The following is a 16,658-nucleotide window of genomic DNA, read 5'->3' on the forward strand; positions in this document are numbered from 1 at the left end:
AATGTATCCTGTAAACCCAAATAATTAGACTCAAATTAATATAATTATTAAAGATAAAAATTGATAAATGTGTTTTAAGTGTAATGTCATGTGTCTCTAAATCATTAAATTTGTGTTTTTAATAATGATTAATTGTTACTAAAGATATAATTAATAATTAACTATGAACACAAGTGAACAGGACAAATATATATGCCCTCTTTGCAATATATGCATTCTATTGGCTCGGGTCTCTATTTATATCTTTAGCAATAATTATTATTATTATCAAATTACACATATTTTATAATTAAGGGACATATAGTAAAATATTTAGAGACATATATTTATATTTATCCCTATTTACCTCTAATTATTTGGCTCTAAAACTTCGGACAAAAATCATAGCCTAAGGAAGATCAATTAAATGGTTTTTACACTAAAAAACCAAGGAGTTCAATAGAATTTTATGATTTCAAAAAATAATACTAACATTTGTTTGAAAAGTCAACTTTTGTCTTGACATAGAATTTTATGCAGAATTATTTTTAATATTTTTGATTAATTAAAAACTCCGTCTGGGGATGTTATCCACTGTCGGTCCCGAGCCCAGATAAAGGATGAGGGTTGTGTTAGGTAGCCGACAGCCAACGTAAAACTTAGTCGGATCCAAAACATGAATTCTAGACAAATTATGAAAAAACGTTTGGGTGTGGGCGTAACCCTTCATAGCGACACGCTACACTGCCCGCATGTAGTGTCAAGTAAGCTAGGGCCGCTGCATCGGTGCCCGGATGTAATGACAAATGATCAAGAGTTCTCGCATTTGCTTGGACGGATGTGGGTAAAGAAGTTAATCCAACATCAAAATCAAAATCAAAACCAAAAATAAAATCAAAATCAAAAACAAAATCAAAGTCAAAGTCAAAGCCAAAAACAAAATCATAGATTAAGGATTGGGTCATGGAACATATGAACATTAACAGGCAAAGCTATGGAAGTGGTAGATGTGATGATTAGAAGAAAGATTAATATTATGTGCTTTCAAGAGACGAGATGGGTAGGGAAAAAAGCAAAAACTTTGTCAGAAAATGGATATAAAATATGGTACACAGGAAATGATCGAGCAAAAAATGGAGTGGGGATCATTATGGATAAAAGCTTAGTAGATGAGGTAGTGGATGTAAAGAGAATAGGGGATAGGATTATTATGGTGAAGGTTACTCTAGGAATAATGACTATGAATATCTTTAGTACATATGCACCACAAGCGGGGTTAGGTGAGGAGATAAAAGCAAAATTCTGGGAGGACCTAGAGGGACTCATACAAATGATACCAAGAGGAGAGAAAGTGATTATAGGAGGTGACTTAAATGGTCACGTGGGTAGAGACGGAAACGGCTATAGAGAGGTACATGGAGGGTATGGATTCGAGGAAATTAATAATGAGGGTAAATCTATTCTAGATTTTGCAATGGCATATAGGCTCATCATAACCAATACTATGTTCAAAAAACGGGACGAACACTTAATCACATATAAAAATGTCACATCAAGTACCCAAATAGATTACTTCCTCATGAGACAAGAGGACCGGGTATGTTGTAGGGATTGTAAGGTGATACTGGGAGAGTGTTTGACTACTCAACATAGACTTCTAGTACTTGACGTCCAAGTAAGAAATCGGAAGAGAAAAAATCACATAAAACAAAATCCAAGAATCAGGTGGTGGGATTTAAAAGGGGAGAAACAACTAATCTTCAAAGAAAAATTAAGGGGTAGAAGAGAATGGAATGGAGAAGGACAGACAAACCAAATGTAGAGAGAAATGGCTAATGCCTTGAGAAACACAGTAAAGGTAGTGTTTGGAGAGACAAATGGTAGAGCCCCTAACCTTAAGGAGTCTTGGTGGTGGAATGAAGAAGTGCAATTGAAAATTAAAAATAAGAAAAATTGCTATAAGGCTGTATATCAGTGCAATAATGAAGAAAATCAAAAAAATTATAAAGAATCAAAAAATGCAGCAAAAAAAGCTATTAATGAAGCAAGGTCAAAAGCATATGAGAATCTATATAAACGACTTGATACAAAAGATGGAGAAAGCAATATATATAAATTAGCTAAAACAAGGGATTTAAATCAAGTGAAATGCATAAAAGATGAAAATCAAAATGTATTAGTGAACGAGGGAGCGATTAAGGAGAGATGAAAGGAGTATTTCACAAAATTATTCAATGATGATGGCGACACAAGAGTTAGGTTGTGACATCTTAGTAACTGCGAAGGGAACGTGAGCTATATATTTTATCGACGTATAAGTCCAAATGAAATAAGGCAAGCATTAAAAAAGATGAAAAATCATAAGGCGATGGGACCAGATAATATACCAATAGAAGCATGGAAATCCATGGGAGAAGAGGGTATCTCCTGGCTAACGAAATTATTTAACGCGATTCTTAAATCAAAAAAGATGCCAGATGAGTGGAGGAAGAGTACTTTAGTCCCTATATATAAGAACAAAGGAGATGTTCAAAACTGTGAAAATTACAAAGGAATTAAGTTAATGAGCCATACCATGAAACTCTAGGAGAGAGTAATAGAGCAGAAGCTCAGAAAAGAAACAGAGGTCTCAGAAAATCAGTTTGGTTTCATGCCCGGTAGGTCAACAATAGAAACTATATACCTACTGAGGCGCCTAATGGAAAGGTATCGGGATCATCAGAAGGACCTACATATGGTGTTTATAGATCTAGAAAAGGCCTATGATAGGGTCCCTAGAGAAGTATTATGGAGGGTTTTAAAGAAGAAATGAGTCCGAATAGCCTATATACAAGCCCTTAAATACATGTATCATGGTGCAGAGACAAGGGTCAGAACATGCGGAGGGGATACTGAACCGTTTAAAATTACAATATGATTGCATTAAGGTTCTGCACTAAGTCCATACTTATTTGCTTTAGTAATGGATGAACTCACTAAAGATATTCAGACAGATGTACTATGGTGTATGCTATTTGCAGACGACATAGTGTTGGTGGATGAAACAAAAGAATGAGTGAACACTAAGCTTGAGTTATGGAGAAACAATTTAGAATCTAAGGGATTTACATTAAGCAGAAAGAAAATAGAATATATGGAATGTAAATTTAGTAAGAATGCAAGAGTGAAAGATGTTATAATAAAATTGGAAGACCAAATCTTACAAAGAAAAGACCATTTTCGATATTTGGGATCAGTGATTCAAAAAGATGGAGAAATTCACGAGGATGTCACACATAGAATTAAAGCAGGTTGGCTAAAATGGAGAAATGCATTGGGAGTGTTATGTGATGGTAAAATCTCATTAAAATTGAAAGGAAAATTCTATAGGATAGCTATAAGCATTGTTGTTAAAATCTCGATTTTATGCGTACGATTTTACGATTTTACGATTCGAAGACCCCCAAACGATTCAAATCCCATGTAAAATCCAATTTGGGATAAAATCCTATAAAATCTCGATTTTACATGTTCAATTTTACGATTTTACGCTTCAGAGATCTTCAAACGATTTTACGATTCAAAGACCTCCATTGATTTAAGTTGTAATTTAGAGGATGCTTCCAACGTCTCAATGTCACATAGCATCTGACATTGGAACTTATGCAATGAATTGTTATATTTTGCCTCTAAATTGGAACTTGATTTAACATTGATTGCATAAGTTCCAATGTCACATAGCATCTAACATTAATTGCATAAGTTTCAATTTACTTGATTTAAATTATAATTTTTACTTGATTTAATATTGATTGCATAAGTAAATCAAGACAAACAAGTAATTAATTAATGGACCACCCAACTCCAAATCGGGATATTACTTGATTTAATCAATGTTAAATCAAGAAAAAATTACAATTTAAATCTCATGGAAGACGTTGGAAGCATCTTCTAAAGAATTTTAAACTATATTTTACCTCCAAATTACCTATATTTTGCCTTTAAATTGCCTATACCAACCTGCTAGTTTTTGAGCTATATTTTAGAAATATCATCTTTTGAATTATAATAAAGAATAATTAGGTTATTAAATGATATTAATTTATTTTCTACAAAATTATGTTATTATAAACATATATTTACAAAAATTAAAGGGTATTTTTAATTATCTCTAAAATCTTACGATTTTACGATACGATTTTATGGACCCTTTGTCGATCCCACTTAAAATCCCGATTTTAACAACCTTGGCTATAAAACCAGTTTTGTTGTACGGTTCAGAATGTTGAGCAATCAAATACCAGCATGAGCAAAAGACGAGTATAGCGGAGATGAGAATGTTAAGATGGATGTGCGGTCATACAAGAAAAGATAAAATTAGAAATGAAGTTATTTGTAATAAGATATGAGTAGTGTCAATAGAGGAGAAGATGAGAGAGACTAGACCAAGATGGTTTGGTCATGTGAGAAGGAGACCAAGAGACGCTCCTGTGAGGAGAGTTGATGAAATAGAACAATTAATCAAAAAAAGAGGTAGAGGCAGATCTAAGAAGACTTTGAGGGAGACATTAAATTTTGATATGAAGTGTATGGATCTCAATGAAAATTTGACAAAAGATAGAAATACATGGAATTTTAGAATTCATGTAGCCGACCTCACATAGTAGGATAAATATTGGATATGTTGTTGTTGTTGTTATATTTTTGATTAATTAATCTGGTGTATATCATGGTTTGAGAAATTTATCGAATTTACAAACTTAGTGAGCTGAGAAAGTTAAATAGTAATTTATAAATTAATTTAAATAAATATTAAATATTTAAGTCAATTAAAAATACAAAAAAGGTTAAAAATAATGTAAATTAATAATAATAATAATAATAATAATAATAATAATAATAATAATAATAGCATTTTCTCAAATATGAGCTAAAATAAATTAATATATATTTTGTCACTCACAGCAGCAACAGTCTTCATAAAACTCCGTACAGATTCATTGAATATATATTTTGATGTTAATTTGGATGTCTTCTCAACACTTGTGGCCATGTCTGTGACCTCCAATTTGTTTGTATTTATGCTGCCCTAACCTCAAGGACACTTATTGGGTGGGCATTAGGTACATAATTATTCTCTATTGATGACTTCTGGGACTGAAAAATATTTATGAAGATGATTTATGGGCTGTAAATATTGTTGAGACTCAATTGAATGCACCACCATCTCTTCTTATATTACAACTCCTTCTAATCCAGCCTTTGCATCTGATTTAAAAAAGGGCTGGTGACTGAAGGCATATAACAAAATATAACAATTCCATGAGAACTACATTTCTTAATAAAAATATTTGTGAGAGTCACTTTGGTGTTCGTTTAATAATATAAATAAATATTAAAAATTATTTAATTTTTACTTTGTTTACTTTTTGAGAGGCAAAATCACTAATTATATTTTTGTATTCAAGTTCAAAAAATAAATCTTTTTTAATTGATAATATAAATAAGGAAAAAAATTAAAAATATAAGAATTGAATAAGTAAAAAATATAGAAAGTCGATAGTCAAGTTTTGTAACTTAAAAAATCACTAATTCACTTTTGTTTTGTTTTTTTCCTTTAATGCCCAAATCAATGGAAATTCCTCAAACCAAGTTTTCGCCATCCAAAAAATCATCTTATCAAATTGTTCTCCTAAAATAATGTTACTTCTTCCATTATTTTTTTGTTACGTTATTGGTTTACACTTCACTATTTATTACTTAACATTAAAAAATAATCCATGGACTTAGAAAATTAGAGGGTTTTCTCATTTAAATGGCATCTTACTATTCACTACTTAATATTAAAAAATGATCTATAGACTTAGGGAGTGGGAGCCTCCTTATCCAAATAGAATAACAAATATATAAAGTATGAATTCAGATAAAAATTAACATAAAATAGAATTAATAATTTGGTATCTTAAAATTTAAAAAAATTATATTTTAATTAATAAATAATTTTAAAACCCCTCTTTTTTGGGACCCTAGACATAGGCCTTAGTGGCCTATGCCTTGAGCCGAGATTGAATACAAGTGATGGATGGTGATTATCGTTGATAAGTTGACAAATCAAACAAGGGAAAAGGTAAATTTCTTTTATATTTTTTCTAGGTATGAAATTAAGGAGGATTTCCACCAAAACTTATTTTTTAGTGAATTAATATTATAAATTTAAGAGAGAGTTTTTTCTGCATCATTGAGATTTAGCATAATTTAGAGAGTATTCCCTCCATCTATAAATCATATTCACTTCTCTTAACTTAACAAAATATATATCACTTTCCCCTTTTGTACTTATTATCACTTATATATCAGCCTAGATTTATCTCAACGGGGGCCAATCATATTTTCAACGATTTTGCCTGACTTAGCTCGTGATTAACTAAGGTTGGCTTGGCTCACCTCGGCTTATTGGCCCACTACCCAGCAACCTAGCTTGTTGGGCACAATTTAAAAGTATTTTTAAAATAAAAAAAATATAATTTGTTGTATTGTAATTTTGATTTTAAATTTTTGATATCTAATTTGATAAGTTTACTGCTTTAAAAATTATAAATTAATAAAAAAAATGCCATAACACAATGACAAGAAATAAGAGAATATAAACAGTATTCATATAATCATTTAGACAGTTTTAATGTGTCAAGTTTCAATTAAATGTTAAAATGACAGAAAATAATTTTTATAACAATATACATTATATTTTTATAAAACTTATAACTTTTTAAATTATAACAATGTAATTTTTATAACAATATAAGTTAATTTGTTATATTTAACTATTTTTAAGTTTTATAAAATGTTATTATATGATTATTATGATCATTTATAAGCAGTGATAATTCTTAATGAAATTGAATACACATGGGGTGGTTGTAATCATTAATAACTTCTCTCTATCCCTTAAGCTTAGCTTCACGTTTAATTAAGATTTTAATTAACAAAAATGTAAGGAGTCACTTCTCTATCCCTTAATTAAGCTTTTGTTGATACCCCCAACTACTTTCAGTAGTCATTAAAGAGATATACAGTTCATCGTCACTGCCAGCAGTTTTAATTTGTTGAAAGAACTGGCCACCGATAGATAGAATGAAATGCATCTATTTGTGAGAAACAAAACATCAAACATTTAAATTCATCAAATTATAAATTGTCACAGATTTTTAAGTTATAACTTTGATTATAAAATTAGTGATATCAGTTATAGTTTAACAATTTAAAGCTGTTTAATGAGATTTATTTTGAGTTTTATGTCTCAATAAACCACTAAATTGATCCTCTACTCCTAATAATTAATTTATTTTTATAATTTAGATTTTGTATGGTATTCTTAAGAATAGATAGATAATCAATGTCTTTTCGCTTCATTTTAAAATTTATCCTTTTATATTATAATACACAATAAAAAAGAGTATACGCAGATAGAGAGAAATACATCAAGCACAAGTTAGCCATGTGATATTTTATAAAGTCAAATATTAATTTCTTTTTCAAGCAATTAAATTAAGTAGGTAGGTGCATTGGAAATTAAATGACCTGCCTTAGATGCCAGGTGGAACGTCTGCACCGCTGCGCCTGTGCAATGACAGGCCTGCCTGCATTAATTAGTTGATCGCATTATTCACCACATGCATATCGATTCATCAATACGTCTGGAGCATCAACTAATTAAAACATGTTTGGGTAGAGATTCATCTCCACTTCCCTTCACCTTCGCCCAAGTTCAGTGGATCTCTGCCATTGTGCCCTAAAAAAATTATCCCTGCAACTGTGCTGGGGGGATCTGAACCCTAACTTGGGTTCAATGTGAAACACCACACCTGTTAAGGGGTGGGCGTTAAGTAATTTCGAGAGATGTTTTTAAATTAAATCTTTTTAAGTAGATTTTTTTATCTTTCAAAGTAGGATGAATTCACTAATTAAATACTTCAAATCACTCAAATCATGGACGATTTGGACTTTGACAGATCTTGCTCTTCCATTGATAAAGTCATTAATCTACACCCACCTCTATTATAATATTATTTAACTAGCAATTTATTGTGAGAAATGTGTTGTATACAGGTGTTACTAACGTTTTTCAAAGTTTTAAGAAAATATTATTGATACTCTTTGAACTACACATTGAGTTACACAATACATGTAAAATGATAAAAATATCTCTTATCTAAAACGGTGAGATGAGATGGTGAAAAACAAGAGATATTTTTATCATTTTACATGCATTGTGTAATTTAAGGTGTACTTCGAGAAATACTAATAGGATAGTCCAAAGTTTCAAGAAAGAAGGGGGGCACCAAATTTAATTCCCTAATTTCAGAAGAAAAAAGAAGAGGTGATTCTGGTTGATGGGGACATTGGTTTTGACGACTTAGGCTGCAACCACAGAATTTTATGGAAGGTGCCCACAAATTAATATATATTTATTTAATGGACATCAATGTTATGGGAGCCATGCACGTTCTCAACTTTGACAAAAGATGTACCAACTTAAAGATGCTTCCTCACGTGTCCACTAGTCAGATGTGTAAATTCCCTCACAGTACATACTCAATATCGTGTTTAATTTCCTTTTGGATAACTACTGGTTTAATTGGCTAAGAAGAAGATAAATTGTTAATGATTGGACCTCCTTGTTATATTATATTCTTGGTTGTTGGATTGTTCATCAGCTTATGTATCCGGGGAAAAGGCTGGGCTTATTTTGGAAAAGCGATTGAGAATGGGAGAGACCCTGAACTGAATGGAGAGTGTTGTTTGGACATTGATGAAGAGAAAAAACTAATGGAGAAGAAAATAAACGAGCGTCGAGCTGACAAAGCTTCTGAAAAAGAAATTCCAATTGGCATGAAGAGTTTTTGTCAAAAAGAATCCAGTACAATTGCCATCTATGATAAGCTAGAAATGTTGAATTATGGAATCTTAATTAATTTCCTCATGATTGGTCTCATAATGTCAGAATTGTGGTCGGAGAGAACTTCCTAGAAAAAGGGTCTCTAAGAGACCTATCCAGCTTACCCTCGAAAGTAGGGTTTTCGAGAGGGTCTCAACAAACTCCCACAAAGAGGGTCTCAAGAGAGACCTATCCAACTTTCCCTCGAAAGTATGGTTTTTGGGAGGGTCTGAGCAAACTCGTGCAAAGAGGGTCTTAAGAGACCCTAAGGTATCCTAGAGAAGTCTCTTATTGGATATTCTCAAAACTATAAGTACAAACAGAACAATTCTGAAAAATTTTTTAGGAATCTCTCAAAGGATAATACTTATTTAGAATAATCCAAATCCTAAATGATCTCAGAATACAGAGAATATTTACCACTGTCAACTTATATTCGAAAAAGAATACTGTAAATTCTTTAGCATTTTCAAGAAGATATCTAATTAATTAAGTATCGAAGAGTTTGTGTAGGGAATGCCCTGTGCTCTCTAATTGCCTTTTTTTTTTTTTTTTTGTGGAGTCTTGACGATGTGACAGCCCTCTCCCAGGCTAGAAAAAAATTTGGATGAGGTTGACATACATATCCTTTCGCTTAAATATATATATATATATATATATACACAAGTATTTTCATCAAAGATAGTTTTAACCAAGTCCAACCTTACTAGAAATGACTAGATCCGCTATTAAAATGCCCCGAAATGGCGTTAATTACAACCACATAATTTGGTAAAATGATTTGTGGACAAGAGACTCTTCAAGGCTCCTTGACCGTAGTTGAGGGCTATGTTTCCACTAACACTGCTTTTTCTTTATTAGGGCATGAGCTATCTATATGGTCAATTAGGGGGGTGAGTCCTAAGACTCGACAAATGTAATATATATAAAATAGCAAATCACAATTTATAACAAGCAGGGACAAAAAATATGAAGTGATTTATGCATGCAGGGTTGTCCACCTCATCCATCCTGGACTTTTGGTGGTCCTCATATGATTTCTCATAGAGCCCAACACAAGGTCTGTTATGTCCCTAAGATTAGCCTCATGTCTAGGCACTTCTCTGCGATCACATTCAAGTTATGATCACAAAATTTGCACGTAAAATATATATTAACCCTTACTAATTGCCTTGACAAATTTCTTTGACTAAATTCTTTAAGTGTTGAAACACTATTGCCACGTGTTAGAATTTTTCTAAAAAAATTTAATATAATAAGTTAAAAGAATTGTTTTAACTAAATATTACTAAACTACTTTTAAATATAATATTGGATCTCATACATTATGATTACAATGATCTAACTTGCTTTACTACTAACTCTCAATCCATCCTTTAAATTTTTGCAAGTATACTTAACTTCCACAAAAGTGCTTTATTTATAGAGCCCTTCCTCCCTTTTAATTCTAAAATTTTAATTAATATTTATACTTTAATTCTTCTCCCTTTCTTTTTCCTTTCAATTGCTACGTGCCGCTTGGAAAGATAAGTCAGCAACCAAACTTCAATTTCATTATATATAACATGTATGCTCTTACCATTTATCCACTACAAGAAAAACGATATTTAGCAACGGATAAAACATTAAAATTCGTCGCTAAAAATGGCATCCCTAACTTTTAGCGAAGGACTTTGTGACGGCACAAATTAGCAATGGAAATTTACGTCACTAATTAAAAAAATAAAAACAAAAAAATTTTAAAAATTAAAAATTATTTTAACAACGAAAAATTATGTCGCTAATACATAATAAAAAAAATTAAAATAAATTTGAATCAGTGACGAAAAAGTTTCGTCGCTAATCAACAACGGAAACAATTCCATCGCTGACTTTTATTTTAAAGAAATAAAATAATTAATCCCACGAGTGGACATGTGCGCACGCCTTTACGCGCCAAGTAGTTCCCTTCTTCCCTTAGTTTCAATCCCTGGTCCATCGCATGAGCACACACGCGCACGACCGTCCAAGCTACAAGTCTTCTTACTACATATACTGCACATATTAATTATATACTATATTCAGCTGTCAGCTGTTTTAATTAATATTTTAAATTTTAAATCTTTTAAATTATTCATAAATTAATACTTAAAAAAATAAATTTCGTAAATTTTTAACTCAACTAATGTACCACTTAAATGTTGTAATTAATGAATCTTTTAAATATTTAAGTTTTATTTCATTAAGAATTAGTTTAATACATATTTTTTATTATAAATTTTACAATATCATATCAATTTACATATTTTGGTTTGTAAATAAAATACATAAAATATAAATACCAAAGAATTTTAATTTTTATTTAATCTTTGTTTAATACATAATTAATAAATTTTATTTTATTTATTACTTTTTTTCTGCTTTAGAGATAGGGTTATCCCATCGCTAAAGTTTCTAATTATTAATTAATTTTTTTAATTATTTAGCTACAGAATATTCTGTCGTTAAATAATTTTAATTTAATTACATAAAAAATGAAAATTTAACGATGAGGAAACACTCATCGCTAAATAATAAAAAATTAAATAACAAAAAAGTTTAGCAACGGGATAACACTCGTCGCTAAAAAGTAAAAATAAACTTAAATTAAAAATAAAAATTCAGCGACGGGGACAAACCCGTCCCTAAAAAATAAATAAATAAAAATTAAAAATTCAGCTATGTAGTCACACCCGTCTCTAAAAAATAAAAAATGAAAATTTATCGACGGGATAACACCGGTGGTTAAAAAATAAAAATAAAATTAAATAAAAATTGAAAATTCAGCAATGGGGTCATGCCCGTCGCTAAAAATAAAAAAATTAAATAAAATTAAAAATTCAATGACGGGGTCACGCTCGTCGCTAAAAAATAAAAAAAATTAAATAAAAAATAAAAATTCAAAGACATGGTCACGCCCGTCACTTAAAAATAAAAAAAATTAAATAAAAATAAAAAATTCAGCGACAAGTCATGCTCATCGCTAAAATAAATAAATAAATAAAAATTAAAAATTTAGCGACAGGGTCACGCCCGTCGCTAAAAAATAAAAAAAATTAAATAAAAATTGAAAATTCAGTGACGGGGTCACGCTCGTCGCTAAAAATTAAATAAAAATTAAAAATTCAACGACAGGGTCACGCCCATCGCTAAAAAGTAAAAAATAAATTAATTAAAAATTAAAAATTCAGCGACGAGTCACGCCCGTTTCTAAAAAATAAAAATGAATAAATAAAAATTGAAAATTCAGCGACGAGTCATGCCCGTTGCTAAAAAATTAAAAAGATTAAATAAAAATTAAAAATTAAGCGACGGGTCATGCTAGTAGCTAAAAAATAAAAAATAAATTAAATCAAAATTAAAAATTCAGTGACGGATCACGCCTATTGCTAAAAAATAAAAAAAATAATTAAAATTTTAAAATTCAACGACAGGTAACTCCCGTCGCTAAAAAATAAATAAATAAAAAATTTAGCGACGGGGTCATGCCCATCGCGAAATAATTAAAATTTAAATTTAAATTTTTTTTTATTTTTTAGCAATGGAATATTCTGTTGTAAATTTAAAATTTAAATAACATTTGCAACAATTTTGAAAAATCGTCACAAAATTCATTAAAAAAATTAATTTAAAAAAATAAAAAAATTAACAAAATTTTAATTTTAAAAATTTTAAAAATATATATGTAAAATCTTCTTTCTTATTTCTTAATCAATTAATTTATTTAATTTAATTCAATTAATTTATTTTTAATTTATTCCATTATTCTTTTAAAAAATAATCAATTAATTTCTGTTTTTTTAATTTATATTAAAAAATATAAAATATAATTCTAGAAAATAGTGGTTGGATTAGCATATAATATATATGCACAAATATATAACATCGAGGCTTCATAGCTTTGATAGTTTCGCGCGCGTACGCGGGTAAGGGAGATCCCGGGTTCAAAATCGGAGACAAGGAAGGATGTTGGAAAATTAATTTCTAGTATCGCCACGTGGTGCGTAGGGGCTAGGCGCGCATGTGCGCACGCGGGGCTAGGCACTGGTGGCCGAGTGAGGGGCCTAGTCGGCCACGCGCACGAGGGGCTAGAAAAAATTCAAAATTTTTGGAATTTTAGCAACAATTTTTCAATATTTTTGGAATTTTTTGCCACAGTTCCAAAACCATTGCTAAATATTTTAAAAATCACCATAAAAAATATGACTTAGAGGCAGTTACTCCAATGGTTGCTGAAAACCACTACTAAATGCCAAAAAAACTTTCGCTAAATGCCATTTTTTTGTAGTGTAGAGAAAGTGATATGGATTTTTTGTAGGATGAAACTTTTCTCCACTTTTTATTATACGAGGAGGCTATCAAATAAGGAAACTCATGACAAAAGATGGTTGGTATATTGAAAGAATTTTGACAAAGTTTATTGCTTATGTTGCAAACTGTTTGGTACAAAATCTAATGGAAGCCAATTTGGCAATTAAGGAACTAAAGATTGGAAAAATCCTAATACTAAGTTGAAAAGTCATGAAACCTGTAATATGAACAATTACTTAACAAGAATGCTTGGTTTAATTTAGAATTTAGATTTTCTAAGAGTAAAGAAATTGATAGGGATGTGCAAGTAAGAATTAGTAAAGAAAAAGAACATTGGATAAATATTTTAAAAAGAATCATTGATGTGGTAAAAGCTCTAGCTAAAAATAATTTGGAATTTCGTGAAATTAATGAAAAGATCTATCATGTGAATAATGAAAATTTTTTAAGTCTTATTGAGATGATAGCTAAATTTGATCCATTATTACAAGAACATGTTCGACGTATTCAAAATTGTGAAATTCATAATCATTACATGGGACATAATATTCAAAATGAATTGATATAGATGTTAGCACATGAAGTTAAGAGTATGATTTTGAAGAGAATTAATGAGGAAAAATATATTTCTATTATACTTGATTGTACTCCAGATTTAAGTCACCAAGAACAAATGTCTCTCATATTAAGGTGTATGGATGTTTCAACTGGTCCAATTGTTAGGTTGTGTTTCCAAATAAGGCCCAAGGTAGTGACGATGTTTCGATCAGGTATGATCTTTATAGGCTTCAGCCCATGATTAAAGTATAACCCAAATATCACCACTTATTGGTAGTCCAATTAGAAGTCGGGCCATAAATCCATTTATCATCTATTTAGAGGAGAAATGGGCCTTAACCCATTTGCTCAAGAGATGGAGATACCCAGCCCATTACTTATATTAGCCCATTTCTCGTGTGTGTCCCATTTGCTTTGTGCAAGCCCAATTACTTTTATGCCCTAGTTGCCTCATATATATATGTTCTTTGGAGACTCTCTCTTTCTTTTTTCCCTTAGTCGAAGGCCGATTTTCTCTCTCTCCCTTCCTTGAATTAGTCCTGGATATAGCCCATATCGATCTTTTCTTACTACTTTGTACGACATCCCCTTGGTGATTCATGCGGTGATCTCAAGCCTTTGTTGGGTTGCGCCTCATCGATTTCCCTCTCTATATATTTGGCATAGCTGATCCATGGAGGTAAGCTCTTACGATCGATTCATTCTCGCTTCTTGCTTTATCTTATGGTTCTTGTTCCTTTATGGACTCTACTTCATGTAGAGCATTCTGTTGGCAAGAAAGGTTGTTTTTCGGCCTAAAGAGAGAGGGGCCTTATTCTTGGAGTTGCCTAAGTGGTGATTCATTACCCAGATCTGAGCCTTGAATGTGATCTTCGTAACTGCCAGAGAGTTTATTTCATATACTTTGTGTGTATATTTTTGTATTCTGTTTTATCAAATAAATTGCACTAACGCCTTGTCTTGTAGATCTATCGCTCACACCAATAATTGAAGAATACTTTATAGGATTTTTAAAAGTGGATGACACTTCTAGAAAATGCCTCTTTAGTGAACTTACAAGAGAAATTAAAAATTTGAATCGCAATATCAATGATATAAAAGGACGAGGATATGATAACGGGTCTAACATGAAGGGAAAACAACAAGGTGTGCAGAAAAGACTATTGGAGATAAATTCCAAAGCATTATATACACCATGTAGTTATCATAATCTTAATTTAGTAATTTCTGATGTTATCGCCTCTTATGTTAGAGTTGCATATTTTTTCGAAGTTCTACAACACATATTTTTATTATTCTATTCTTCACCCAAAAGATGGAAAATATTAAAGGATAACTTATCTAATTTAACTGTCAAATTATTGTCACAAACTCGTTGAAAAAGTCATATTGAAAGTGTCAAGGCAATTAGATTTCAAGCTCCAAAAATATGAGATGTTTTTTTTGAATTAGCAGAAAGTAGTGATGATCTTAAAATAAAGAGTGAAACTAAATGTCTTGGAATGTATGAATTAGAGAATTTTAATTTTTTTTGTTGGGCATGACTATTTGGTATAATATTTTGTATGCAGTTAATTCAGTTAGTAAGAGCTTTCAAAGTGAATATATGCATATTGATATTGCTATAGATCAATTAAAAGGTCTTCTTTCTTTTTTTGAAACTTATAGGGAAAATGGATTTCAATTTGCTATGGTTTTTACCAAAAAAAACTTGCAAATGAAATGGAAGTAGAACCCATATTTTGTGAAAAATGTGTGATTTATAGGAAAAAATAATTTGATGAAAACGTCAATGATAATAAAACACAATCTGTTGAAAAATCCTTTAGAGTTGATTATTTTATATACATAATTGATCAAGTCATTTCTTCACTTCAAAATAGGTTTGAGCAATTTGGAATATATGAAAAAAAAATTGGATTCCTATGCAATTTCAAGAAACTAAAATCAATGGATAAAAATGTTTTAAAAGAGTATTGTTTGAATCTTGAAAACATTTTTAAATTTGATAAACTTTTTAATATAAATAGTTTAGATTTATTTTTAGAATTAAGAGTGTTAAGAGAAACTTTTCAAAAGGAAAAAAATAGTCCAATGAAAATTCTTCAATACATCAAAAGAGTCGATTATTTTTTGAATGGATATATTGCTTATAGAATATTATTCACAATTCCAGTTTCAGTAGCTTCTGCAAAAAGAAGTTTTTTTAAAATTGAAGTTGATAAAATCATATTTGAGGTCAACTATGTCACAAGAAAGATTAAATAAATTAGTTATATTATCCATTAAACATGATTTATTAGATAAACTTGCTTATGGAGATTTAATAAATAATTTTGCATCTCAAAAGGCAAGCAAAATTAATGTTGAACATAGTTCAACACATGTTTGTGGAATTAAAATTTGTTCATTATTGGTAAATTTTATCTTTTTAATGCTATCAGTTTAATGTTTTGTTTTATTTCTTTTTATAGGAGAATCAGAAATGTATAATTTTTTTCTCGACTTGGACTAATCTTCTTAGAGTTTTAAGAAAAAATAGTTTTGTTTTTCTTTATATATTGTCGTAGGTTGTTTGGCTTTTTTTGATTTCTGAGACATTATATTTTAATTGAAAATTTACTATCACTAAGAGATTATTGTATTTTGTAGTTGATTGAAGTTTAACTTTTTTTTCTTTTTTAATTTAAAAAATGATGGAATTTTCTTGTAAAAAAGTGTATTATTTATTTTTTTACAAAAAAAATTAACTCTTGAAAAGGTGTCGACAAATTTTTTTGCCTAAGACCCCCAAATTCGTTGAGTCGGCGCTAGGCGAACCTACAAGAGAAAGAGTTTTAGAGATACCTTTGATAGTAGTCATGTACTCAGCAATACT

This window comes from Diospyros lotus, chromosome 1, assembly GCF_014633365.1.
Source record: "Diospyros lotus cultivar Yz01 chromosome 1, ASM1463336v1, whole genome shotgun sequence".
Taxonomy (NCBI): Eukaryota; Viridiplantae; Streptophyta; class Magnoliopsida; order Ericales; family Ebenaceae; genus Diospyros; species Diospyros lotus.